Source organism: Macaca fascicularis, chromosome 5 (assembly GCF_037993035.2).
Source record: "Macaca fascicularis isolate 582-1 chromosome 5, T2T-MFA8v1.1".
In the NCBI taxonomy this organism is placed as follows: domain Eukaryota; kingdom Metazoa; phylum Chordata; class Mammalia; order Primates; family Cercopithecidae; genus Macaca; species Macaca fascicularis.
The window spans coordinates 156,376,150-156,402,847 of record NC_088379.1 but is presented as its reverse complement, the minus strand read 5'-3'; the positions used below and the strand labels follow the sequence as shown (position 1 = coordinate 156,402,847).

The 26,698-nt window shown below is 40.3% G+C and overlaps 1 protein-coding gene across 2 annotated transcripts in view; it reads right to left on the bottom strand.

Annotated features, from left to right (window-relative positions):
• FHIP1A (FHF complex subunit HOOK interacting protein 1A) overlaps positions 1 to 26,698 on the bottom strand; it is a 264,968-nt gene that overhangs the window by 181,961 nt on the left and 56,309 nt on the right. For both annotated transcript variants that reach the window (XM_065545584.2, XM_045392945.3), the window contains one exon: positions 793 to 917. The gene's annotated coding sequence lies outside the window, so the exon portion shown is untranslated. The remainder of the gene's footprint in view (positions 1 to 792; positions 918 to 26,698) is intronic.

The following is a 26,698-nucleotide window of genomic DNA, read 5'->3' as shown; positions in this document are numbered from 1 at the left end:
TCTGATTTTGACACACTAGTTTCAGGCCTACTAATATGAAATTTTTAATGTGCATTTTAAACAAGCACTCTAGTAACACTTTGGGAAATATTGCAAAACACCCCCCCCCACCCCCACAAGAAGATCATTTATAAGAGGCAAATTATAAAGCTTTAGAGGTATATCTAGTAAGGAAGTTTCTGATTAACATAGGAACTCTTCTACGATACTAACAGATTGATTTACTGATTTTAATAAGAAAGAATATCAACATTTATACAGTCAAATAAATCGTATATGCCTCTGTAAATTATGAAGCCTGATCAATTATTTTAACAATACTACCATTACTTGAAACTCAGAGTCACTTCTTAAAATTTATTTTCAATACAGTGTATGAGTCTTCAAATTACAAATTACAAAAAGGAAAATTGGTTTCCTTATGTTATTGCTCCTTCTTGGTTTTGATCAAAATTAGAGAACCCCAGGTATGATCATCACCCAAGCTCTAAATGAGTTTAGACTATTTTCTAAGTATATCCTTACAAGGTTGATATCTGCCACTAGAGAAAACAAGATGCTTAGAAGAATGCTACCAGAGGGTCAAGATGCAGTTCTTAAGAAAAGATTTTTTTAATGCTTTGCATAGAGGATAGAGTATAGCCTCTCCCTAAGACATTTTAAACAAGACAATGTTCACTTGGATGTGTAAGTTCAAGTAGACTTGCTTTAAAAAAAAAAAAAAAAAAAGTATAACATATTACTGAGCACTACTGAACACATGTCAATAATAATGAGAAAAGAAGACATTACCTGGGGCTGCTGTCTTCAATAACCTACTGCTGGGTTGTATTTGCTCACTTCACTCTTCAGAGGAGCGGAAAGATTTCTCTAACATTTAGCTCTGCTGGAAACCCCTAGAAGAAGACTTTAAAAATCTGTGAAGAGGAATAAAAATAATAATTAATAAACTGCAAAATCCAATCTGAGTATCTCTACTTTTTCTCTGCTCCCGTTTACCACTACATGTTGTACACTGAGTGGGTTCTCCCAGTGTGCATTTGTCTTCACCATAAAAAAATAAATAAATAAGCAAAAAGCAAATCTTTATTTAGAAATCTGAATGCTAGCCAAAAATGAGAAACTCCTGCTGGGTAACAGAAAATAGAAAAGGATTCTTCCATCTTATAAGATATGTCAAACAATTATGTGCTTCTTTTAGGAGTGAAAAAAAGTGTGAAAGTAAATCCACATCCATGGGTCAACAGCATCATATTAAGATAATAATGATAGCATAATATAAAATAGCAAAGAAAGGAGCACAAAAAACTTTTTACAAACAATTTCAAAAAATGTACAATATTCCCAAATATTTCCGAGTAACTCTGACCTCTCTAGATACTGACACTCTGACCTCTCTAGATACTGACAATTCAAAGTTCAGGTTTGTGCCACCCAATGGGCAAAGTCTACTTTGGTCTTAGACACACATCTCCTATCATCAGGTCTAACTGGCAAGATCAGATGTGTCACTTAATGCCTATCCTACAACCAGAAAAACATGAGCTTGAAGAGAAGTAAGCTGGGAAATTATCCTACCTGGGAGAAACACAGAACAAAACCTAGAGGTGTCCAAGAGAGCAATAAGAACATCTAGAGAGTCTAACCCTTAGCAGTTAGCCAGAATCTAACATAAATACTAAACAAAACCACAAAGCCACTATTCGGCATCACAATAAGTGGAAGCCAGAGAAAATGTCCAAGAGAGTACATTTTTTAAGGAAATCATAAATACTATACTTAAATTTAAAACACAGAAACAGGCTGCTATGCCTACGGAGTAGCCATTCTTTTATTCCTTTACTTTCCTAATAAACTTGCCTTCACTTTACTCTATGGATTTGCCCCCAATTTTTTCTTGCGTAGGTACAAGAAGCCTCTCTTAGGGTTTTAAAAAAATAAAAAATAAACATGGAAACAATTTAAATGCCAATAACTGAGGAAGTCAGTTTGTCACAAACTGTACATTTGCCACAACCACATAATTTACTTAATCACAATTCTGTCGGCCATTAAAAACTTTTTATTCCATAATATGTATATATAAATATACTTCAAAACATCAAGCTGTACATAATACATACAATTTTAGGTCAATTTTTTAAAGTAATTTTTAAATAAAAAAGAAATATGTTATGAGTTATAATAAAATGGGAAAATGTAGTTTATAATACAAAGTGGAAAGAAAAAGCAGAGTACAATGTTGTAATTACATATGATCACAACTACTTATGCAAAAGAAAAAAATAAGATGCAATCTCTTCTGATATACTTACAAATAATAGGTAAAATAGTTCCTATCTTTAGATGGGTTGAGGGGAGCAATTAAAGTCAGAGCCCTGTACAACAAATACGTCTTTTTGAAATCTCTATACAGCCATGATTTCTCAAGCCCCAAAGGGTAAGCCACTCATTCACATAATTTTTCTGTAATAGTCCAATATAATAAAAGATGGCCCTAGAAGTCTTTACAAAAGGTGTTGTGTATGTGTGTTTAACCTATGTGTGTATGTGTGTCAAAGGCTTAGAATGTACCTTTTCTTATAACAAATATTTTGTGAAAAGAAAAAAATGGGGGTAGGGGGACACAATGTGACCTAAATCTTCAAAACTAGACACAGGAGTAACAGTGGCCAGGCATGAGAAGAGTGGAGTATGAAAAGTAAAGGATAACGTTCTGCATGCAAAAAACAAATTCTTCATATTCAAATTTCCTCAATACCCTCAAATCAGCCTTCTTCGCTCTAATCAATTAATCATTTATTAACCACCTGGGAACTACTAGTTCCTCATAACAAAATCTCAGGCCATTTAATCGCAAGGGGTTTTACAAGTAACAGAATTCTCCTTTTTCCATACCCCACATGAACAGTTTTATCATCACGTGCTGGAGAGATACAGGCTCTTTTACCTCCTCTTAAGAATTACAGATTGCTGCCAGATGCTCTTCAGGTGATTTCAAGGCTTTTTCATCTTGCAACTTGTGAATTATGAAAGGGCATCCCTAATTCATGAGAAATACTTCTCCCATCTCAGTGTCCATTATCATATATCCTCCCCTTACACTCTACAATTTTAGGCACTCGCACACATATGCTTTTACTTAGGTAATAAGGCATTGCTGGGTATCAGTTAAGGGCTTTACTAAGAACCACTCTTATATTTTACCATCATGATTCCGCCAGCAGCAACGCTTCATGACTTCAAAGGAAGCCAAGTCCTTTGACAGTAATGCACAGAATGACATCGAAAGCAAGGTTAAATGGAACTCAAGTAAATTGAAAGAACTCTCTTAAAATTCACGGTTCTTGATAATTCTCTTGGTTGTCATCTCATTTAAAAACAAAATATGTCTCCTGCTAAAAAGGGGAGAAGTTGGCAGTTAACAATTCAGTCATACTCAAATCTCTCCCCAGGCAAATGCTTTCCTTCTAACAAAACATTCTACCTCCACATAATAAAATCAAATTCAGGCTCACAGTCCTTCTGTGTAATAGCTATATCACATCCCTAATTTCAACAGACGAACAAATTTTAAAGCTCATTTCCAAATGGCATAAATTCAGTGAATTTAGACCTCTACTATGTCAAGTTCAGAAATATGCTAATAGGCAGAGAGTACACAAAAGCACAGCAAAACCACCAAATGAACACTTTGTTGGGGTGGTGAGAAAGAATTAATATCCACATCATGGATTTCTCCATACACTAGAGAAACAAATGGGGGTGGGGTGCACATTTATACAGGAGGTGTGGATTATCCATAGCATTGTATTAATTGATCTGTAATATAATCAAACGCTTTCCTGGAGGATAATTAACCAACCAACCAATGAAGAGAGAAGTTTCAAACAATTCAACAAGTTTTCAAATACATGAAGCTGACTATGAGCTAATTATTGAATAATTTCATTCTCAAAAAGGATTGAACTGGGACAGGTAATACATTACATTCACATGTGGAAACTCCCATAGTAGAACAAAATATTCTACACAGGTCTACAAACTTCACTGATTCCATTAAGCACGCTAATAATAACTTAAAGTCTTAAAATGAATGAACCCATACTGATCACTTAAATGCAATCCCTGAGTTTTACAGAGGATAAAACTGAAGCACAGAGATGATGAGTGACCTGTTCAAAATTAAGTTGTGGTAAAAGATGAAGACAGAGGTAGAAGCCATGTCTTCTAAGCCTCACAGTAATACTGTCTTCTCCACATTAAGCTCACAATTCCTCAACAATGTATCCATTAAGTTGATTTCATTCCTCCTCTCAACAGTAAACCTTCTAAAGCTTTAGGAAAAGTTGAACCAAATGAAGCTTCAATCTTCAATTTCCATTCAATCAATCCCTAAGATTTCACATTAATTACATACAATTCATTTTTACCCAAGAAACTCAGTGTAATTTGGGTGACTTTGGGAGGGTCTCAACTACAAAACAAATTCATGAATTGGTGCACACCACGAGGGAAGGAAAAAAAGCAGGCAGAGTCCACAAGTATCTTAGAAATACACCAAGAATACTGACTTATTAAAATGAATAATGAAGGTGAATGAAACCAAATTCTAGTATTAAAGCGATGTTTCCCGATGTGACAACTACTCATAAGGTGGTTTTTTTAAGTAGTCATTGTTTAAGGTTCTGTAGTTAAATAAATTTGGGAAAATGCCACATTCTAAATGTTCTTCTTGAATATTTACAAAGCACAGTATGTGTATTAAGGCTCTAAGAAGGCCTTGTAGAAAATAAGTTTGCTTAGTTTTGTTCAGCCCAATATTATTTGACATCTTTGGTTTGCAGAGCTAGTATTGACAACCTCCAAGAAATATACTTCAGGAAGTATATACAGCATTCTTGGTGAAAAACCCAAGTCTAACACTCATTAAGCAGTATTTATAATGAGATGACCTCCCTCTTCCAGACTCAGCTGTTAAAAATCAACTTGTGAGGCAAAGGAACTTTGTTTTTACAATGAAAATCGCCACCACCACTAGCATGTAATAAGTGCTAAGAGCAAGGCATGTGCTACGTGCAGATTTTTTTTGAAATGAGGCTAGGCATGTCTTCAGCCACCAAGTTAGCTTTCCCAGAAATTGCACCTTTTCATAGATAAACAAAACATCTTGTATAAACCATTTTTACACAAATAAACATATTACACTATTTTATACATTGGCAATGTTTCCAAATTGGTACATAAAGAGAATTCACTGGTGTGAATTTTTATGACCGCACATTTTCAAGTGTACAGCAGTAACATAATGTATTGATTCAGTATCCCGTTATGAGCATTAGGGTGTTCCCAACCTTTAGCCATTATAAACACTACTACAATGAGTACCTTTGTACATAATTTTCTCATGCATGTAATAAGTATATACAGTATATGCAGAATACATTCATAGTTTGTATGAATGTTTGTATGTCTAGGACTGTGTTTTTATATCTAGGATAATTTTCTAAAATTGAAATTCCTGGACAAAGCAATATGAAATTTTTCATATTATAGATTTTGCCAATTGCCCACTAAATAGACTAATGTTTTGCACCTATACGCTCTACAGAACAGGTTATAAGACTGTAATCTTTGTCCATCTAACAGTGATAAATGGTACCGTGGTGTAGTTGTAATGTGCATATCTATGATAATGGGTGAAGTTAAGCATCTTTCCATATATTTAAAAGCCACTGTTATTTCCCTTCCTTTAGACTATTTGTATCCTTAGTCCACTTTTCTTCTGGGTTGTTGGACTTTTTCTTATGGATTTTTAGGAGCTTTTTTTTTTTTTTTTTGAGACGGAGTCTCGCTCTGTCACCCAGGCTGGAGTGCAGTGGCCGGATCTCAGCTCACTGCAAGCTCCGCCTCCCGGGTTCACGCCATTCTCCTGCCTCAGCCTCCCGAGTAGCTGGGACTACAGGCGCCTGCCACCTCGCCCGGCTAAGTTTTTGTATTTTTAGTAGAGACGGAGTTTCACTGTGTTAGCCAGGATGGTCTCGATCTCCTGACCTCGTGATCCGCCCGTCTCGGCCTCCCAAAGTGCTGGGATTACAGGCTTGAGCCACCGCGCCCGGCTTTAGGAGCTTTTTATTAAGAAAATTAGTCCCTTCAAGATTTGAGAAGCAAATATTTTCCCCAATTTTCTTGTTCCTTGAAGTATGCAGAAGCTATTCAGGTTTTTTTAAAAATGTAATCAAATATATCAATCTCTTCTTTTATGGCTTCTCAGTTTTCTGTCTTACTTAGAAGGGCCATATGTACGTACTCCAAGATTATAAAATAATTTTCCCATGTTATTTTACAATCTAGTCTATACTTGAAATTTGTTTATCATAGATTGATTTTTGGCTTAATATTTGAGATACTGCTGCAAATAGTACCTTTTCCCCCAGACAGCTACCTGGTTATTCCTCAGTTATGGAACTGAGCAACTTTACCCAACTAATTTGAAATACCACCTTTATCATATGCTAAATATGGTATCTGGCAATACCAATGTTTCAATTATTGTAGACTTACTAAGCTAGATTTTATTCTCTTTTTCAGAATTGTCCTATTTGTGGTTGTTTACTTTTCCAAATGACCATAGAACCAAGTTGCTTAGGGCCCCCAAAAAATCTGTTGTTATTTTTACAGGAATTACCTTAAAATACAGATTCACAGAGAATTGGCATTTTCGCATCCAAAAATATGATGGGACCTTTCCATGTTTTCATATCTTTTTTTCACACTTCAGGAGCATTTTTAAATGCCTTCACATATTATTTTCTTAAGTTTATTCTTAGGTGTTTCATCCTTTTTATGCTAATGGCCTTTTTCCCAATATATCTTCTAACTGGTTGTTAGCATATATGGAGGTTATGAATGTTGACACATTACTTTGGCATCCAGGCACATTTATAGATTATCATATTCTTCATAATTAGTTTTTCATTTTATTCTCTTGGATATTCAGGTCACATATTCCCATTATTTGCAAACAACATTCATTTACCTCCTTTCTGATTTTTATACCTTGATAACTTCATTTTTTTCTCTCATCCAGCAGCACTGGTTTATGATTCCAAATACCATTAACAATTAGTGAAAACAGTATTCTTATTTTGGGTTCTGATGTTTATGGAAATGCTCTCAAATTTCCTATTTAGGCTCAGATGGTTTTGGGTTGAGATGAACATACTTTGCTTTGCTAAGGGTATTTTCCTATTATATTTTGAAGGGTTTTTATAAAATCAATAATAGGGCCAGGTGCAATGGCTCCAACTGTAATCCCAGCTCTTTTGGAGGCTGAGGTGAGAGGATTTCTTAAGGCCAGTAGTTCAAGACCAGCCTGGGCAACATAGCAAGACTTTGTCTCTACCAAAAAAATGAAATAAAAGAATTAGCCAGGCATGGTGGTGCACACCTGTAATGTCAGCTTCCCAGTTACTCAAGAGGCTGAGGTGGGAGGATTATTTGAGCCCAGGAGTTTGAGGCTGCAGTGAGCCATGATCATGCCACTGTGCTCCAGCCTGGGCAAAAGAGTGAGACCCTGTCTCAAAAAAAAAAAAAAAAAAAAACGGCCGGACACGGTGGCTCACGCCTGTCATCCCAGTACTTTGGGAGGCCAAGGCAGGTGAATCACGAGGTCAAAAGATCGAGACCATCCTGGCCAACATGGTGAAACCCCGTTTCTACTAAAAATACAAAAATTAGCCAGGCGTGATGGTGGGCACCTGTAGTCCCAGCTACTTGGGAGGCTGAGGCAGGAGAATTGCTTGAACCAGGAAGCGGAGGTTGCAGTGAGCCAAGACTGTGCCATTGCACTCCAGCCTGGTGACAAAGCGAGACTCTGTCTCAAAAAAAAAAAAAAAAATCAATAATAGAGATTGAATTTTACCAAATGCCTTTTCTATAAAAAATAATCAGATGACTTTTTTCTATTTATATTTAGTAATATGATGAACCTTTCTTGCATGCCCAAAATAAACCTCAACTGTTACAGTGTTTTATTCTTTTAATATGTATAAAGTACATGTTAAGCATGTTATTTCCTAAGCAGTCCTACAAGCTGGGCACTATTACCATCCTGCTCTGCCCCTCCTTCACCCTACTTCAGCCACTTCAGCTACACTGGCCTCTCCTCACTGCCCCTCTGACACACCAAGCTTGTTCTCACCTCAGGAATGTGCAACTCCTGCCAGACTTGCTATCCCCTGGAGCCTCTAACCCCAGATATCCTCATACATCATCCTCCTCTTCATTTGTGTCTCTGCTTACATATGACCTATTTATGGAAGCCTTTCCTGTCTACCCCACATGAAACAGAAATCGCTTTCCAATCTTACCTCTACCCCTGATGCTGTTTCATTTTGTCTGTAGCAACTGTCATCATCTCATATATATTCACATGTGGAAAATACACGAAATGTTTAATTTCTTTTAATTTACATTCCATTTCCCCATGAATTGAAGCTCCATGACAGCGGAGATTATTCTCTTCTTTGCCCATTGCTTGCTTCCCAGCACCAAGAGTGGGCCTGGCACGTGGGAAGTACTTACTGTTTACTGAATGGATGAACAAATGAATGAATGGATACTTATTTTATACGTAAGAAAACTGAAGCTTACAGAAATTAAGTAACTAAAATCACACAGAAGCACAGCTGAGACTAAAACCCAAGTCTAACTTTCAATTCCTGACCCTTAACCATTAAAACAAATGACAGGTGACTTTAGCCCACTGAAAATGCTCATATAATCTTACAAATTCTAAAGTACAAGTTAATGACACCATTGTTGAAAGCCTGAGGAAACTTGTATAGACAGCCCCTGTACAAGGTAAGCAAAAGAATCAGAGGATGGCCTCCAAAGAATTCCTTGGACATTATGGGAATTACATTGTTAGCTTTCCTACTGACACCCATGAGCCTCACAGCAAGCATCATGAAGCTGTGACCTTCATCCGCACATGCCCTTGTATATCCAAAAGATAAAACTGGACGCTTTGGGGCCGAATGGCCGATAAACACGTGTTTATTACTGGCATGGGCAGACACACATACTAAAAGTACCATTTCCCAGGGGACTAGCCATATTATGATGGGTACAGACACTAAGGATTTAGCTTTGAAAACACCATTTGCTCTTCCAAAGCCGAAGAATCTTCTGTGATTTCAACAGGCAAGTTACAATCAGGTATTGTTAATGTTCTTTTCCTCCTCTATCACTGGGATACTTTCTTTCCTTCAGACAACGTCAGGCTAAAAACAAAATTTCACAAGTCTCCATTTCTCACACTAAACAGTACAGTATCTTTTTTTTTTTTTTTTTTTTTTTTTTTAGAATTTAATCAAACCCTAAATTTTAGAACTGTGGGGTTGATCCAACATTGCAATGTGTCACATTTAATTCCATCAATGTAAAGCATAATGAGCAAAGATTGAGGTAGTGAGGCATAATTAAATGTTTTGAACCTGTGAATTTCAAAAGCAAGGCCCATTTGTGTTATTTCTAAATAGTAAATAAAATCATTTTCCAACATTTTACTATCAAATTATAGTAATTTTTCCACCAGTACACACTTGAGGGAAGCCACAAAAGGACTTTTCCAACAGTTCATTCTGTTATTGCTCATAACCTTCTAAATACTTCTCCTCATTGGCTTCTATTCAAAGGTAAATGGAAAGCAGTAAAATTTATGGAAAATATATTCAACTGCTTAAAATACATCAACCAAAAAAAAAAAGATTTTAAAGCTGTATTATGAGTTGTGAAACTGCATTGCCTTCACTTACCTTTCAGTTTCATTGGTAGGTAACAAAACTGACAGACTGGTCAAGTTCCAAAACATCCCCTACACAGAGCCTGACTCTTCCATCTCAAATTCTCACCTTGGTCAAGGCCAGAGTAAACACCTGTCCTTCACATTTTTACACAACATCACTTTGTATGCTGCAAATACAAGCTTTCATACCAGGGAGGAAGCAAATTCCAGGACACTGGAAAGACTTCTACTCTCTTAAACCAGTCTGTTGATTGTTCCCTTGACTTTCTCAACTGTCAAGATGGTGAAAGGAGGAAAAGGATCTTTCTGTGAAACTGTAGAGTATAACCAGATACGTTTGCCCTTTAAGCTTTTCACACAGAGAGGTAAAATAAAACTCAAGTCTAAGTTTTAAAATTTAGCTATGAAAATTATATTCTAGCACTAGACAAAATATTGCAAGATTTTAATAAAATAAGATTATTAAAATCAATTTTTACATTTCATGGTCCAAGGAGAGACATCAAAGAATGTTTAAGTAACATTTTAAAGATACTATACTTTATAAAGTTAAGAGGAAAAATGACAATTGCACCAGTTCAGAAATGCCTTAGAGTAGGGAAATGAAGCAGCATTAACTATTAATAAAGCTAGAGTCCTAAAATAAATTTTTTAAAAAAGATTAGCATTGAGAAAAAACTCACCTTAATAAAACTCAGCTTAATAAGGGAAAGTAGTTTATTCATCTTGCATAATACCATTTCATTTTATTTAGTCCTTTCTCTAAGGATGCTAGAGATCTTTATGAACATTATCCAGCTAATCCTTCATTTACCAGTATAAAAGGAAAAGACATTGACTGCTATTACATTTACAAACATGCAAGAGATAACAGCAACAACAACAACAAAAAACAGAGAGAGGGAGATAAAATTTCAGGAAACTTCAAAGCAAATAAGACAGTAAGTAGACCCTTTCCTGGCATGGGTTTTTTGGAAGGGAGAAAGGTGAAATGTACAATAAAAACAAATATGTGCAATATTAAGACTGGCTTAAGTAAGCAAGCAGATTTGGAGTTTATTGTGCAATGGTCTTGCCACAGACTTGCAGGAAAAAATAGCTTGGTATAAACCCAGTCTACATTTCAACATTCAAAAATAGCTTTTTTATACCAAGTCCTAAATGTGCTACATGTTTTATAATCCCAACAAATACACTAACTTCAGGAATCACCACTTACATTTCTGCCTTTTGAATGTTGGAAGCAAGAACAGAGTGGCTGACAAAATTCTAACTTTCATATGATATCCCTAACAGAGTAAACATTAAGACAATGAAGTAGTTGCAAAAAAAAAAAAAAAGCAAGGCAAGAGGAAAAGATTCCACTATTTTCAGAGGCAGGCTCAGAGAGGAAAGTGTAATAAACATCCTTGGCAATCACAGGGCACCTTGCAACATGTTTCTATTAATATTTGTTTACATGTTTTTATCCCCACAGGAGGCTGTGATCTCCATGAAGGCAAGGACTTGGCTTTATAGCACCCAGCCTATCAGCCATCAAAGTCAAAAAAATGGGCCAAGTGTTGAGTCAATAAACTTTTCTTAAATTCTCTTGACCAAAAATACTCATAGTGTTTGTATTATGTGAATTTTATCTCACACTTTTTTAAAGTACCAAAAAAAAAAAAAAAATCATGGTCTGAATACATGTTAAAAGCCAACTAACAGGAAAAGAGCTGTTTTACATTATTAGGGCAAAGCTATTTTGAAATCAGATCATAAGTAACCAGACTCTAATTTAATGGTAATATGTTTTTCAATAAACAATAAGCCCTCTAATCACATATGTATTTCTTAACCCTACATATGTCCAGTGTCCGTCCAGACAAAGGAGTATACAACTGCAAAATACCCTCAAGTTATGGCTTCTCACAATTTGCAATTGCAAAAATGTAGAACCAACCCAAATGCCCATCCATCAAGGAGAAGATAAAGAAACTGTGGTATATATACCATGGAATACTACACAGCCTTAAAAAGGAATGAATGAATGGCATTCACAGCAATCTGGATGAGACTGGAGAATATTATTCTAAGTGAAGTAACCCAGGAATGGAAAAACAAACATTGTATGTTCTCAATCACAAATAGGAGCTAAACTATGAGGATGCAAAGGCATAAGAATGATACAGTGGACTTTGGGGACTAGAGGGGAATGGGTGGGAAGAGGGTAAGGGATAAAAGACTACAAATTGGGTGCAGTGTATACTGTTCAGGTGATGGATGCACCAAAATCTCACAAATCACCACTAAAGAACGTACTCATGTAACCAAACACCACCTGTTCCCCAATAACGTACAGAAATTTAAAAAAAAAAAAAAAAAAGAAAAAAAGAAATCTCCCATGTGTTTACCATATTGTGTAAGCACTCATTTGGGCTAATAAACGTTTCTAAAAAGATCTTAGATAAAAAATTACAAAACATAGGCAACAAATAAAAATTAGAATATAAATTTTCTTTTAAAAGTTATGGCTTCTAGGTCTGCTGATTGGCATGCTGTTGAAATTATAATTTACCTTCCTCATTTAGGTGTAAACAGATTCCATAATACTAGGTTTCACCATAGGAAGAAGAGATTCAGAGTGCTGCTTTGGTGGGTTTTTTTTTTTCTTATTGGAAAAAATACGGTAAAGTTTAAAAAAAAAAAAAAAAAAAGGAACAATTCCAAGAGAGTTCCAGAGTTAAAAGGAACTTTAAGGAAATCTAGGGAACTGCTTTGCGTCAGGCTCCCTCCTCTCCTCGTATCTTGAATCTATTATGCTTCCAAGAAATGTAAAGACCACCACACAGGTTGGAGGACTGATTGGTAAATGGCTCTGGAGTTCCTGAACCAAGCACTTGTCCCTCATTTATATGCATTTGTTGATCCCCAGATAAGGAATCCCCAGATAAGATTCCCTCAGATTGAAACAGCAAAGAACCTCATTGAAGTAAAAATGTGATCTTTGGTATTGTGCCCCAATTTTGAAAGGTCAAGTCCACGCCAGCCAGTATTGTAGGCAATTAGCTAACATCACGCCTACTGTCTCTGCCCCACAAATTAAAATCCTGGAGCAAAAATACAATAAGGCCACAGGCCAAAGAAAGGAAAATGAAAACTTCAGTAGAAGGATGCAAAGGGCAAAGATATTATTATTGATTACCCAGTCTAAACTCATAATACTGACATCAATGACTAGAAGAATACAGAGCTTTCACATGATCTGTCAGATTTCACTAGATAGACTGCAGGATGTCAGGGCAGGAACCCTCTTTTCTTTATTCTTATTGTATTACACAAACCCTAAAATTAATATCGATATTTTGTATGTCCCCAAGAAACTGTCTGAATGACATTAATATGCATATTCCTCATAAAAAGATGAAGTCATTTGTTCAGAGTTCATTGTCACAATCAATCCTCTAACTTGGCAGCAGAAAGAAAAATCACCCACACTCCACTAATACCTTTTTTACTGACCCGATAGCAGGGAACTGAAATAAATGACCGACATCTATTCAGTGACCCCACTGAAGTAAAAGAGGAATTCAAGTCTGAACAAGAATATTTATAAGAAGTTTTCTAAGCACAAATATTCCTTTTGGAAAATGCTCTGGCCCCAAGCCTCAACACAAACGTCTTTCCTATGACAGCCTGTCTTAACACACAGCATCTGTTTATCGACTAAATCATAGATATAACACATTTGCAAAGTAAAAATAAATTAAATATCTATACACACAGCTTTCTTTTCTACACTATTAATCAAAAAGCACAAGTGCAATATGCTGAGGCACTAACCTCTGGCTTAAAGACAAACGGAATTACCCTATTGCTCTACCACATGTTGTTTAAAAATGCAGAGCACAAATCTTGAGTTAATTTGTCACTTGGAAAAATCACTGTGCTTTTATGATGAGAATTCATTTATGAGAAGCTCTTAGCACAGTTTTCCCCTTAACCTTCTCAATTTATCTTACATTTGCTACTCTTCCACAGCAAACTTTTATGTGCAATTTTAAGGCTATGTAGTGTAAGTTACAAGGGCACTAGTCTTTGAAACCCAAAGAACAATCTAATGAAAATGAGGTGATGCCACCAGCTGGCAATGATTTGCCGTCTCCTGACCCGACATCCTGAAATACATGATTGAACAGGATTTTGAAAGATATCTGTGGAAGACAAAAGAAGAGAGGTTTTATTTGACTGTGAAATGGGGAAATTATACCTGTATCTAACTTTTGTTTTAAAAAAAATTAAGGAAAAGCAAAAAAGAAATCCACAATTTTAAAATGATCCATTTCCTTTAGAGACAATAATGATTTAATGTGCCAGTAAACAGTCTTTTAGACATAATGAACTTTTGAGACTTTTCTAGGCATCATTCAAGCATATTTGGAAGCAATCAGAGCATGAGCATAGTGGGAGTGTCCAAAGCTTTTACGTGATGGGTAAACCTAGTTTTTAGTGATGTCATCACCTGTAAGCCTCAGTGTCATCACCTGTAAAAATAGGGCTAATATCCTCCTGCTCTATATATCTCACAATATCAAATTTTAAAAAGAAGCTATACCTGAAATTACTGGATAAGATGGAAAGCACTATCCAAATGCATTACTATTGCTGACCGTAACAAGCATGCACTGTTCTCAAACACCAAAAACAGAAAACAAGATTGCACAAGTATAGAACCAGTCTTACTCGACTTAATGTACACAGTAACGCCTGAGTAGACAAGATAGGCTAAAATAGGATTGTGAAATTTAAGCCAAAAGGTTAAATTTCCAGTTCAAATGGCTGCAAATCTTGTGAACACTTCTTAAAGCTATTATCCAAAAGCAACTAAAGCAATGGTAAATCAGCTTTTTTGAGGGAAGAGAGTGAAAGGCAATAGAGCCTTTTCAGAATCTCATGAAGACTATTGACCTTCCACTTACAGTATAACCACATATTCAACCAAAGCTTATTTTTCTGCTCTCAGGGGTGATTCTTGGGATCCCAGGCTAGGAATCCCTTACTGCAGGATACTGAATAACTGTCTAGTGAATCACAAAGACACAGAGAACAGAAACAGGTTTATAATGATAACAAAGTACCCCAGATAAGATGATCATGATTACATAGGTGCTGCCCTTAGGAAACCCTCCATCAGACCTTCACAGTAGACATGCAGCTGAAAGGTCTACAATTCCCAAGTTACCTTAGCAGTATTCAGACAAACGAGGACCTGGTAAGTTAAGCAGAAAATCACTTCCTTTGATAAATGACCAGGCCTCCAACTAAGGTAACATCTAAAAATTAGTGTACATACACATCCAGTGGCTACTTTAGAATTTCTACAGAAACGATGAGTGGGGTGGCAATCTAATTGGAAGTCCAACCTAGGGTATTAGTTTTGAAGCTAAAGTTGCCTGAGAGTTCACGTAAGAGTGAAAAAAATACTGAGTTTCCATAGCAAAGCAAGAAGAATGCTAATAGAAAGGGGATGCAGGGTTAAGGCACCCCAGGCCAGCCTTTGGCATTGCCACTGGATTCACTGACACCAGTGGTTCTCAAACTGTAACATGCAACAGAATCACCCAAAGGGTTTACTAAATATAAATTGCTTGGGCTCCACCCTCAAAATTTCTGATTCAGGAAATCTAGTCACAAATTTGTATTCTTTTTTTTGAGACGGAGTCTTGCTCTGTCACTCAGGCTGGAGTGCAGGGGCACGATCTCAGCTCACTGAAAGCTCTGCTTCCCGGGTTCACGCCATTCTCCTGCCTCAGACTCCTGAGTAGCTGGGACTACAGGCACCCGCCACCACATCAAGCTAATTTTTTTTGTATTGTTAGCACAGACGGAGTTTCACCGTGTTAGCCAGGATGGTCTCGATCTCCTGACCTTGTGATCTGCCCACCCTGGCCTCCCAAAGTGCTGGGATTACAGGCGTGAGCCACTGTGCCCAGCCTCTTTTTTTTTTTTTTTTTTTTTTTTTTTTTTTTTTTTAACATTCCGGGATACATGTGTAGAATGTGAGGGTTTGTTACATAGGTATACATGTGCCATGGTGGTTTGCTGCACCTATCAACCCATCATCCTGGTTTGAAGCCCCACATGCATTAGTTATCTGTCCTAGTGCTCTCCCTCCCCTTGCCCTCCACCCCCTGACAGGTCCTGGGTGTGTGTTGTTCCCCTCCCTGTGTCCATATGTTCTCATTGTTCAACTCCCACTTATGAGTGAGAACATGTGGTGTTTGATTTTCTGTTCCTGTGTTAGCTTGCTGAGGATGATGGCTTCCAGCTTCATCCATGTCCCTGCAAAGGACATGATCTCATTCTTTTTTACGGTTGCATAGTATTCCATGGTGTATATGTACTACATTTTCTTTTCTTTATCTAGTCCATCATTGATGGGCATTTGGGTTGCTTCCATGTCTTTGCTATTTTTAACAGTGCTACAGTAAACATACGTGTGCATGTATCTTTATAGTAGAGTGATTTATAATCCTTTGAGTACATACCCAGTAATGGGGTTGCTGGGTCAAATGGTATTTCTGGTTCTAGATCCTTGAAGAAATGCCACACTGTCTTCCACAATGGTTGAACTAATTTACATTCCCATTAACAGTGTAAAAGTGTTCCTATTTCTCCACAGACTCACCAGCAACTGTTGTTTCTTGACTTTTTAATAATCACCATTCTGACTGGCATGAATAGATGGTATCTCATTGTGGTTTTGATTTGCATTTCTCTAACGATCAGTGATGTTGAGCTTTCTTCGTATGCTTCTTGGCCACATAAATGTCTTCTTTTGAGAAGTTTCTGTTCATATCCTTTGCCCACTTTTTTTTTTTTTTTTTTTTTTTTTGAGACGGAGTCTTGCTCTGTCACCCAGGCTGGAGTGCAGTGGCCGGATCTCAGCTCACTGCAAGCTCCGCCTCCCGGGTTTACGCCATTCTCCTGCCTCAGCCTCCCGAGTAGCTGGGACTACAGGCGCCCGCCACCTCGCCCGGCTATTTTCTTGTATTTTTTAGTAGAGACGGGGTTTCACCGTGTTAGCCGGGATCGTCTCTCGATCTCCTGACCTCGTGATCCGCCCATCTCGGCCTCCCAAAGTGCTGGGATTACAGGCTTGAGCCACCGCGCCCGGCCCTTTGCCCACTTTTTTATAGGGTTGTTTTTTCTTGTAAATTTGTTTAAGTTCCCTTTAGATTCTGAATATTAGACCTTTGTCAGATGGGTAGACTGCAAAAATTTTCTCCCATTCTGTAGGCTGCCTGTTCATTCTGATGCTAGTTTCTTTTGCTTTGCAGAAGCTCTTTAATTACATTCCATTTCTCAATTTTGGCTTTTGTTGCAATTGCTTTTGGTGTTTTCGTCGTGAAGTCTGCCCAGGCCTATGTCCTGAATGGTATTGCCTAGTTTTTCTTCTAGGGTTTTTATGGTTTTGGGTTTTACATTTAAGTCTTTAATCCATTTTGAGTTAATTATTTTTATAAAGCATAAGGAAGGGGTCCAATTTCAGTTTTCTGCATATGGCTAGCCAGTTTTCCCAGCACCATTTATTAAATAGGGAATCTTTTCCCCATTTCTTGTTTTAGTTAGGTTTGTCAAAGATCAGATGGTTGTAGATGTGTGGCGTTATTTCTGAGGTCTCTGTTCTGTTCCATTGGTCTATATGTCTGTTTTGGTACCAGTACCATGCTGTTTTGGTTACTGTAGCCTTGTAGTTTACTTTGAGGTCAGGTAGTGTGATGCCTCCAGGTCTGTTCTTTTTGCTTAGAACTGTCTTGGCTATATGAGGTTGCTCTTGGTTCCATATGAAATTTAAAGCAGTTTTTTCTAATTCTGTGAGGAAAGTCAAGGGTAGTTTGATGGGAATAGCACTGAATCTATAAATTACTTTGGGCAGTATGGTCATTTTCACAATATTGATTCTTCCTATCCATGAGCACAGAACGGTTTTCCATTTGTTTCTGTCCTCTCTTATTTCCTTGAGCAGTGGTTTGTAGTTCTCCTTGAAGAGTTCCTTCACGTCCCTTGTAAGTTGTATTCCTAGGTATTTTATTCTCTTTGTAGCAATTGTGAATGGGAGTTCACTCATGATTTGGCTCTCTTCTTGTCTATTTTTGGTGTCTACAAATGCTTGTGATTTTTGCATATTGATTTTGTATCCTGAAACTTTGCTGAAGTTGCTTATCAGCTTAAGGAGTTTTTGGGCTGAGACGATGGGATCTTCTAAATATAGATCATGTCATCTGCAAACAGAGGCAATTTGACTTCCTCTCTCCCTATGTGAAGACCCTTTATTTCTTTCTCTTACCTAATTGCCATGGCCAGAACTTCCAATACAATGTTGAATAGGAGTAGCGAGAAAGGCCATCCTTGTCTTGAGCCAGTTTTCAAAGGGAATGCTTCCAGCTTTTGCCCATTCAGTATAATATTGGATGGGTTTGTCATAGATAGCTCTTATTATTTTGAGATATGTTCCATCAATACTTAGTTTATTGAGAGTTTTTAACATGAAGGGATGTTGAATTTTATCAAAGGATTTTCTGCATCTATTGTGATAATCATGTGGTTTTCGTCATTGGTTCTGTTTATGTGATGGGTTACTTTTATTGATTTGTGTTTGTTGATCCAGCTTTGCATCCCAAGGATGAAGCCTACTTGATTGTGGTGGATAAGCTTTTTGATGTGCTGATGGATTTGGTGTGCCAGTATTTTATTGAGGATTTTTGCATGGATATTGATCAGTGATATTAATCTGAAGTTTTCTCTTTTTATTGTGTCTCTGCCAGGTTTTGGTATCAGGATCATGCTGGCCTCATAAAATGAGTTATGGAAGAGTCCCTCCTTTATCAATTGTTTGGAATAGTTTCAGAAGGAATGGTATCAGCTTCTCTTTGTACCTCTGGTAGAATTCAGCTATGAATCTGTCTGATCCTGGACTTTTTTTGGTTGGTAGGATATTAATTACCGATTCAATTTCAGAACTTGTTATCAGTCTATTCAGGGATTCGATCTCACTGGTTTAGTCTTGGGACGGTGTATGTGTTCAGGAATTTATCCATTTCTTGTAGATTTTCTAGTTTATTTGCGTAGGGGTGTTTATAGCACTCTCTGATGGTAGTGAGAGGTGACAGCGTGCTGGCAGCCCTTGCTTGCTCTCAGTGACTCCTCGGCCTCGGCGCCCACTCTGGCTGTGCTTAAGGAGCCCTTCAGCCCACCGCTGCACTGTGGGAGCCCCTCTCTGGGCTGGCCGAGGCCGAAGCCGGCTCCCTCTGCTTGCAGGGAGGTGTGGAGGGAGAGGAACGGGCGGGAACCAGGGCTGCGCACAGCGCTTACGGGCCAGCATGAGCTCCGGGTGGGCGCAGGCTTCGTGAGCCCTGCACTCAATGAGCAGCTGGCCAGCACTGCTGGCCCCGGGCAGTGAAGGGCTTAGCACCCGGGCCAACAGCTGCAAAGGGTCCACCGGGTCCCCCAGCACTGCCGGCCCGCCCATGCCACGCTTGATTTCTCACTGGGCCTCAGCCGTCTCCCCGTGGGGCAGGGCTCGGGACCTGCAGCCTGCCATGCCCAAGCCCCACCCCCTCTGTGGGCTCCCACGTGGCCCGAGCCTCCCCGACAGGTGCCACCACCTGCTCCTCAGTGCCCAGTCCCATCAACTACCCAAGGGCTGAGAAGTGCAGGCACGCAGCAGGAGACTGGTGGGCAGCTCCGCCCACAACCCCAGCGCGGGATCCAGTAGGTGAAGCCAGCTGGGTTCCTGAGTTGGGTGGGGACTTGGAGAACTTTTATGTCTAGTTGGAGGATTGTAAACACACCAATCAGCACTACGTGTCTAGGTCAAGGTTTGTAAATGCACCAGTCAGCACCCTGTGTCTAGTTCAAGGTTTGTAAATGCACCAATCAGTGCTATGTGTCTAGCTAATCTAGTGGAGACTTGGAGAACTTTTGTGTCTAGCTACAGGATTGTAAATGCACCAATCAGCACTGTGTCTAGCTCAAGGTTTGTAAACTCACCAATCAGCACCCTGTCAAAACAGACCAATCAGCTCTCTGTAAAACGGACCAATCAACTCTCTGTAATATGGACCAATCAGCTCTCTGTAAAATGGACCAATCAGCAGGATGTGGGTGGGGCCAGATAAGGGAACAAAAGCAGGCTGTCCCAGCCAGCAGTGGCAACCCACTTGGGTCCCCTTCCACACTGTGGAAGCTTTGTTCTTTCACTCTTCATAATAAATCTTGCTGCTGCTCACTCTTTGGGTCCCCGCTGCCTTTAGTAGCTGTAACACTCACCACGAAGGTCTGCAGCTTCACTCCTGAAGCCAGCGAGACCATGAACCTACTGGAAGGAATGAACAACTCCAGACGCCCCGCCTTTAAGAGCTGTAACACTCACCGCAAGGGTCCATGGCTTCACTCCTGAAGTCAGCGAGACCATGAACCCACCAGAAGGAAGAAACACTGGACACATCTGAACATCTGAAGGAACAAACTCCAGACTCACCATCTTTAAGAACTGTAACACTCACCACAAGGGTCCGTGGCTTCATTCTTGAAGTCAGCGAGACCAAGAACCCACCAATTCTGGACACATTTTGGTGACCCAGATGGGACTATCACCTATCACCAAGCAGTGAGACTATCGCCAGGTAGTGAGACCATCACCTATCGCCAACCAGTGAGACCATCACCTATCGCCAACCAGTGAGACTATCACCAATCACCAGGCAGTGAGTACCATCGGACCTCTTTCACTTGCTATCCTGTCCTATTTTTCCTTAGAATTTGGGGGCTAAATACCAGGCACCTGTCAGCCAGTTAAAAACTACTAGCGTGGCTGCCAAACTAAAGACATGGGTGTCAGGCTTTCTGGGAAAGGGCTCTCTAACAACCCCCGGGGGTTTGGGAGCATTGGTTTGCCTGGAACCAGCTTCCGCTTTTCCTGTACTTCTGGGCTGAGCTGAGGGTTGACAGAGAGGAAGGCCATTCAGCTCCAGGGTCCTGACAAGTTGGTTGACCCTGCAGCCATGAGCGGAACTCTCAAAGGGATGTCGCCCAAGTGAGACTCACTCATCTATCCTATCTATCCTGACCTTTGCCCCCTGGGTCCTAATGCCTGCCAGACAAACTTCCTCTCACCTCTCTTCTCCAAGGCTAGTCCTGCTTTTAAAAATCACTTCCTGTCTCTGGTGGTTTTCTAGTTTCTCCTATAAGAATGATTTCTAGTATAAACTCCAGGACTCTGTTACCTCCTTTAGGCACCTGGCCTCACCAATCAGAAAGCCCCATGGTAGGGGGGACTATCTGGAATTTTAGGATCCCTCCTCAGACTAACAGACCTAACAAAAGCTCTTCCTGAAGCTAGGATATGGGGAGCCTCAGAATTATATCCTTCCTATTCATATAAGTGAGAACAAAAGGTGTCATTCTTCCAATCCTGGAGATGCCTTCCCTCCCTCAGGGTATGGCCTTCCACTTCATTTTTGGGGCATAACATCTTTATAGGACATGTGTAAAGTCCCAATATTAACAGGAGAATGCTTAGGAATCTAACAGGTTTTCAAGAATGTGTCAGTAAGGACCACTAAATCCAATTTTTCTCGGTCTTCCCTGTGGTCTAGGAGGACATGCAAGAGTACAGGTTTTCAAGAATGCATCAGTAAGGGCCACTAAATCTGACCTTCCTCAGTCCTCTTTGTGGTCTGGGAGGAAAACTAGTGTTTTTGCTGCTACGTCAGTGAGTGCAACTATTTCAATCAGCAGGGTCCAAGAACCATTGCGGGTTTTTGGGCAGGGGTTGTTTCTGCTGCTGTGTCGGTGACTGCAACCAATCTGATCAGCAGGGTCCAGGGACCATTGCGGGTTCTTGGGCAGGGGGAGAAACAAAACAAACCAAAATCGTGGGCAGTTTTGTCTTTCAGATGGGAAACACTCAGGCATCAACAGGCTCACCCTTGAAATGCATCCTAAGCCGTTGGGACCCATTTGACCTGCAAACCCTGAAAAAGAGGTGGCTCTTTTTTTTCTGCACTATGGCCTGGCCCCAATATTCTCTCTCTGATGGGGAAAAATGGCCACCTGAGGGAAGTACAAATTACAGTACTATCCTGCAGCTTGACCTTTTCTGTAAGAGGTAAGGCAAATGGAGTGAAATACCTTATGTCCAAGCTTTCTTTTCACTGAAGGAGAATACACAACTATGCAAAGATTGCAATTTACATCCCACAGGAGGACCTCTCAGCTTATCCCCACATCCTAGCCTCCCTATAGCTGCCCGTCCTATTAATGATAATCCTCCTCTAATCTCCCCTGAACAGAAGGAAATAAGCAAAGAAATCTCCAAAGGACCACAAACTCCCCCAGGCTATCAGTTATGTTCCCTTCAAGCTGTAGGGGGAGGGGAATTTGGCCCAACCCGGGTACATGTCCCTTTCTCCCTCTGTGATTTAAAGCAGATAAAGGCAGACCTGGGGAAGTTTTCAGACGATCCTGATAGGTACATAGATGTCCTACAAGGTCTAGGGCAAACCTTCGATCTCACTTGGAGAGATGTCATGCTATTGTTAGATCAAACCCCAGCCTTTAATGAAATGAATGCGGCTTTAGCTACAGCCCAAGAGTTTGGGGATACTTGGTATCTTAGTCAAGTAAATGATAAAATGACAGTCAAAGAAAGGGACAAATTCCCTACCAGTCAGCAAGCCATCCCCAGTATGGATTCCCACTGGGACCCTGACTCAGATCATGGGGCTTGGAGTCGTAAACATCTGTTGACTTGTGTTCTAGAAGGACTAAGGACAGTTAGGAAAAAGCCCATGAATTATTCAATGATGTCCACCATAACTCAGGGAAAGGAAGAAAATCCTTCTGCCTTCCTCGAGCAGCTATGGGAGGCCTTAAGAAAATATACTCCCCTGTCACCTGAATCACTCAAGGGTCAGTTGATTATAAAAGATAAGTTTATTACCCAATCAGCCACAGATATCAGGAGAAAGCTCCAAAAGCAAGCCCTGGACCCTGAACAAAATTTGGAGGCATTATTAAACCTGGCAACCTCGGTGTTCTATAATGGGGACCAAGAGGAATAGGCCCAAAAGGAAAAGCAAAATCAGAGAAAGGCCACAGCCTTAGTCATGACCCACAGACAAACAAACCTTGGTGGTTCAGAGAGGACAGAAAATGGAGCAGGCCAATCAGCAGTACGGCTTGTTATCAGTATGGTTTGCAAAGACACTTTAAAAAAGATTGTCCAATGAGAAACAAGCTGCCCCCTCGTCCATGTTCACTTTGCCAAGGCAATCACTGGAAGGTGCGCTGCCCCAGAGGACAAAGGTTCTCTGGGTCAGAAGCCCCCAACCAGATGATCCAGCAACAGGACTGAGGGTGCCTGGGGCAAGCGCCAGCTCTTGTCATCACCCTCACTGAGCCCCGGGTATGTTTAACCATTGAGGACCAGGATATTGACTTCCTCCTGGACACTGGCGTGGCCTTCTCAGTATTAATCTCCTGTCCTGGACGACTGTCCTCAAGGTCCATTACCATCCGAGGAATCCTGGGACAGCCTGTAACCAGGTATTTCTCCCACCTCCTCAGTTGTAATTGGGAGACTTTGCTCTTTTCATATGCCTTTCTTGTTATGCCTGAAAGTCCCACACCCTTATTAGGGAGGGATATATTAGCCAAGGCTAGAGCGATTATCTACATGAATATGGGGAACAAGTTATCCATTTGTTATCCCCTACTTGAGGAGGGATTCAACCCTGAAGTCTGGGCAGTGGAAGGACAATTTGGAAGAGCAAAAAATGCCTGCCCAGTCCCCAAATCAGGCTAAAAGACCCCACCACTTTTCCTAATCAAAGGCAATATCCCTTAAGACCTGAAGCTCATAAAGGATTACAGGATACTGTTAACCATGTAAAAGCTCAAGGTTTAGCAAGGAAATGCCCTGCAACACCCCAGTTCTAGGAGTACAAAAACCAAATGGTCAGTGGAGACTAGAGCAAGATCTTAGACTCATCAATGTAGCAGTAATTCTGCTATATCCAGTTGTACCCAAGCCCTATGACCTGTTCTCTCAAATACCAGAGGAAGTAGAATGGTTCACGGTTCTGGACCTCAAGGATGCCTTCTTCTGTATTCCCCTGCACTCTGACTCCCAGTTTCTCTTCGCCTTTGAGGATCCCACAGACCCCCACACATTCCAACTTACATGGATGGTCTTGCCCCAAGGGTTTAGGGATAGCCCTCACCTGTTTGGTCAGACACTGGCCCAAGATCTCGGCCACCTCTCAAGTCCAGGCACACTGGTCCTTCAGTATATGGATGATTTACTTTTGGCTACCAGTTTGGAAGCCTTGTGCCAGCAGGCTACTCTAGATCCCTTGAACTTTCTAGCTAATCAAGGGTTCAAGATGTCTAGGTTGAAGGCCCAGCTCTGCCTACAGCAAGTCAAACATCTAGGCCTAATCTTAGCCAGAGGAACCAGGGCCCTCAGCAAGGAACGAATACAGCCTATACTGGCTTATGCTCACCCTAAGACATTAAAACAGTTGCGAAGATTCCTTGGAATCACTGGCTTTTGCCAACTATGGATCCCCGGAAACAGCGATATAGCCAGGTCCCTCTATACTCTAATCAAGGAGACCCAGAGGGCAAATACTCATCTAGTAAAATGGGAACCAGGGACAGAAACAGCCTTCAAAATCTTAAAGCAGGCCCTAGTACAAGTTCCAGCTTTAAGCCTTCCCACAGGAGAAAACTTATCTTTATATGTCACAGAGAGAACAGGGATAGCTCTTGGAGTCCTTACTCAGACTCGTGGGACAATCCCACAACCAGTGGCATACCTAAGTGAGGAAACTGATGTTGTAGCAAAAGGCTGGCCTCACTCTTTACGGGTAGTTGCAGCAGTGACTGTCTTAGTGTCAGAGGCTATCAAAGTAACACAAGGAAAGGATCTCACTGTCTGGACTACTCATGATGTAAATGGCATACTAGGTGCCAAAGGAAGTTTATGGCTATCAGACAACCACCTACTTAGATACCAAGCACTACTCCTTGAGGGACCAGTGCTTCAAACACATACGTGCGTGGCCCTCAACCCTGCCACTTTTCTCCCAGAGGATGGGGAACCAATCAAACATGACTACCAACAAATTATAGTCCAGACTTAATGCCGCCCGAGATGATCTCTTAGAAGTCCCCTTAGCTAATCCTGACCTTAATCTATATACTAATGTTCTTTTGTGGAGAATGGGATACAAAGGGCGGGTTATGCCATAGTGATATAACCGTACTTAAAAGTAAGCCTCTTCCCCCGGGGACCAGTGCCCAGTCAGCAGAACTAGTGGCACTTACCCGAGCCTTAGAACTGGAAAAGGGAAAAAGAATAAATGTGTATACAGATAGCAAGCATCCTTATCTAATCCTATGTGCCCATGCTGCAATATGGAAAGAAAGGGAATTCCTAACCTCTGAAGGAACCCCCATTAAATACCACAAGGAAATTATGGAGTTATTGCACGCAGTGCAAAAACCCAAGGAGGTGGCAGTCTTACACTGCCAAAGCCATCAGAAAGGTGAAGGAGAAAAGTCAGAAGGAAACCATCGGGCAGATGCTGAGGCCAAAATTGCTGCCAGGCAGAACCTCCCATTAGAAATACCTACGGAAGGACCCTTGATATGGAACAACCCCCTCCAAAAGATTAAGCTCCAGTATTCCCCGACTGAAACAGAATGGGGACTTTCACAGGGGCATAGTTTTCTCCCCTTGGGGTGGTTGGCGACAGAAGAAGAAAAGGTACTTATACCCGAAGCCAGCCAGTGGAAAATACTTAAAACCCTCCACCAAACTTTTCATATGGGTATTGAAAACACTCATCAAATGGCCAAATCCCTATTTACAGGGCCAGATTTCCTCCAGACCATCTGACAGGTAGTCAAAGCCTGTGAGGTGTGCCAAAAGAATAATCCCTTGGTTCATCGTAAGGCCCCTTTGGGGGAACAAAAAATAGGTTACTATCCTGCAGAGGACTGGCAGTTAGACTTCACCCATACGCCTAAGTCAAAGGAATTTCAATACTTGTTGGTCTGTGTTGATACCTTTATAAATTGGATAGAAGCTTTCCCCTGCAAGACAGAGAAGGCTCAGGAAGTGATTAAAGTCCTAATTCATGAAATAATTCCTAGATTTGGGCTTCCCCAAAGCTTACAGAGCAACAATGGTCCAGCTTTTAAAGCCACGATAACTCTGGGAATTTCCAGGGTGCTAGGGATACAATATCACCTTCACTGCTCCTGGAGGCCATAATTCTCAGGGAAGGTCAGAAAGGCAAATGAAACACTCAAGAGGCACTTAAGGAAACTAACACAAAAAATTCATCTCCCATGGCCTACTCTTTTGCCCATGGTCTTGTTGAGAATCCAAAATTCTCACAAAATGGAGCTCAGTCCAAATGAAATGCTGTATGGACAATGTTTTCTCACAAATGACCTCCTACTTGATCAAGAAACGGCCAACTTGGTCAAAGATATAACTTCTGTGGCAAAATATCAACAAAACCTTAAAAACCTACCTGAAGGATGTCACAGAGAAAAGGGAACAGAGTTGTTTCAACCAGGAGATCTAGTGTTGGTCAAACCTCTCCCCCCTACCTCCCCATCTATGGACTCTTTGTGGGAAGGACCATACTCGGTAATCCTCACTACCCCCACCACTGCAGTTAAGGTGGCAGGAGTGGAATCTTGGATTCACTCACCCGAGTTAAACTTTGGACATCCCCTGAGGAACCTGCGGGACCATCAGCTCAGGAGTCCCAAGATCAGCCAGACCAGCCTCAATATACCTGCAAACTGTTGGACTTGCATCTC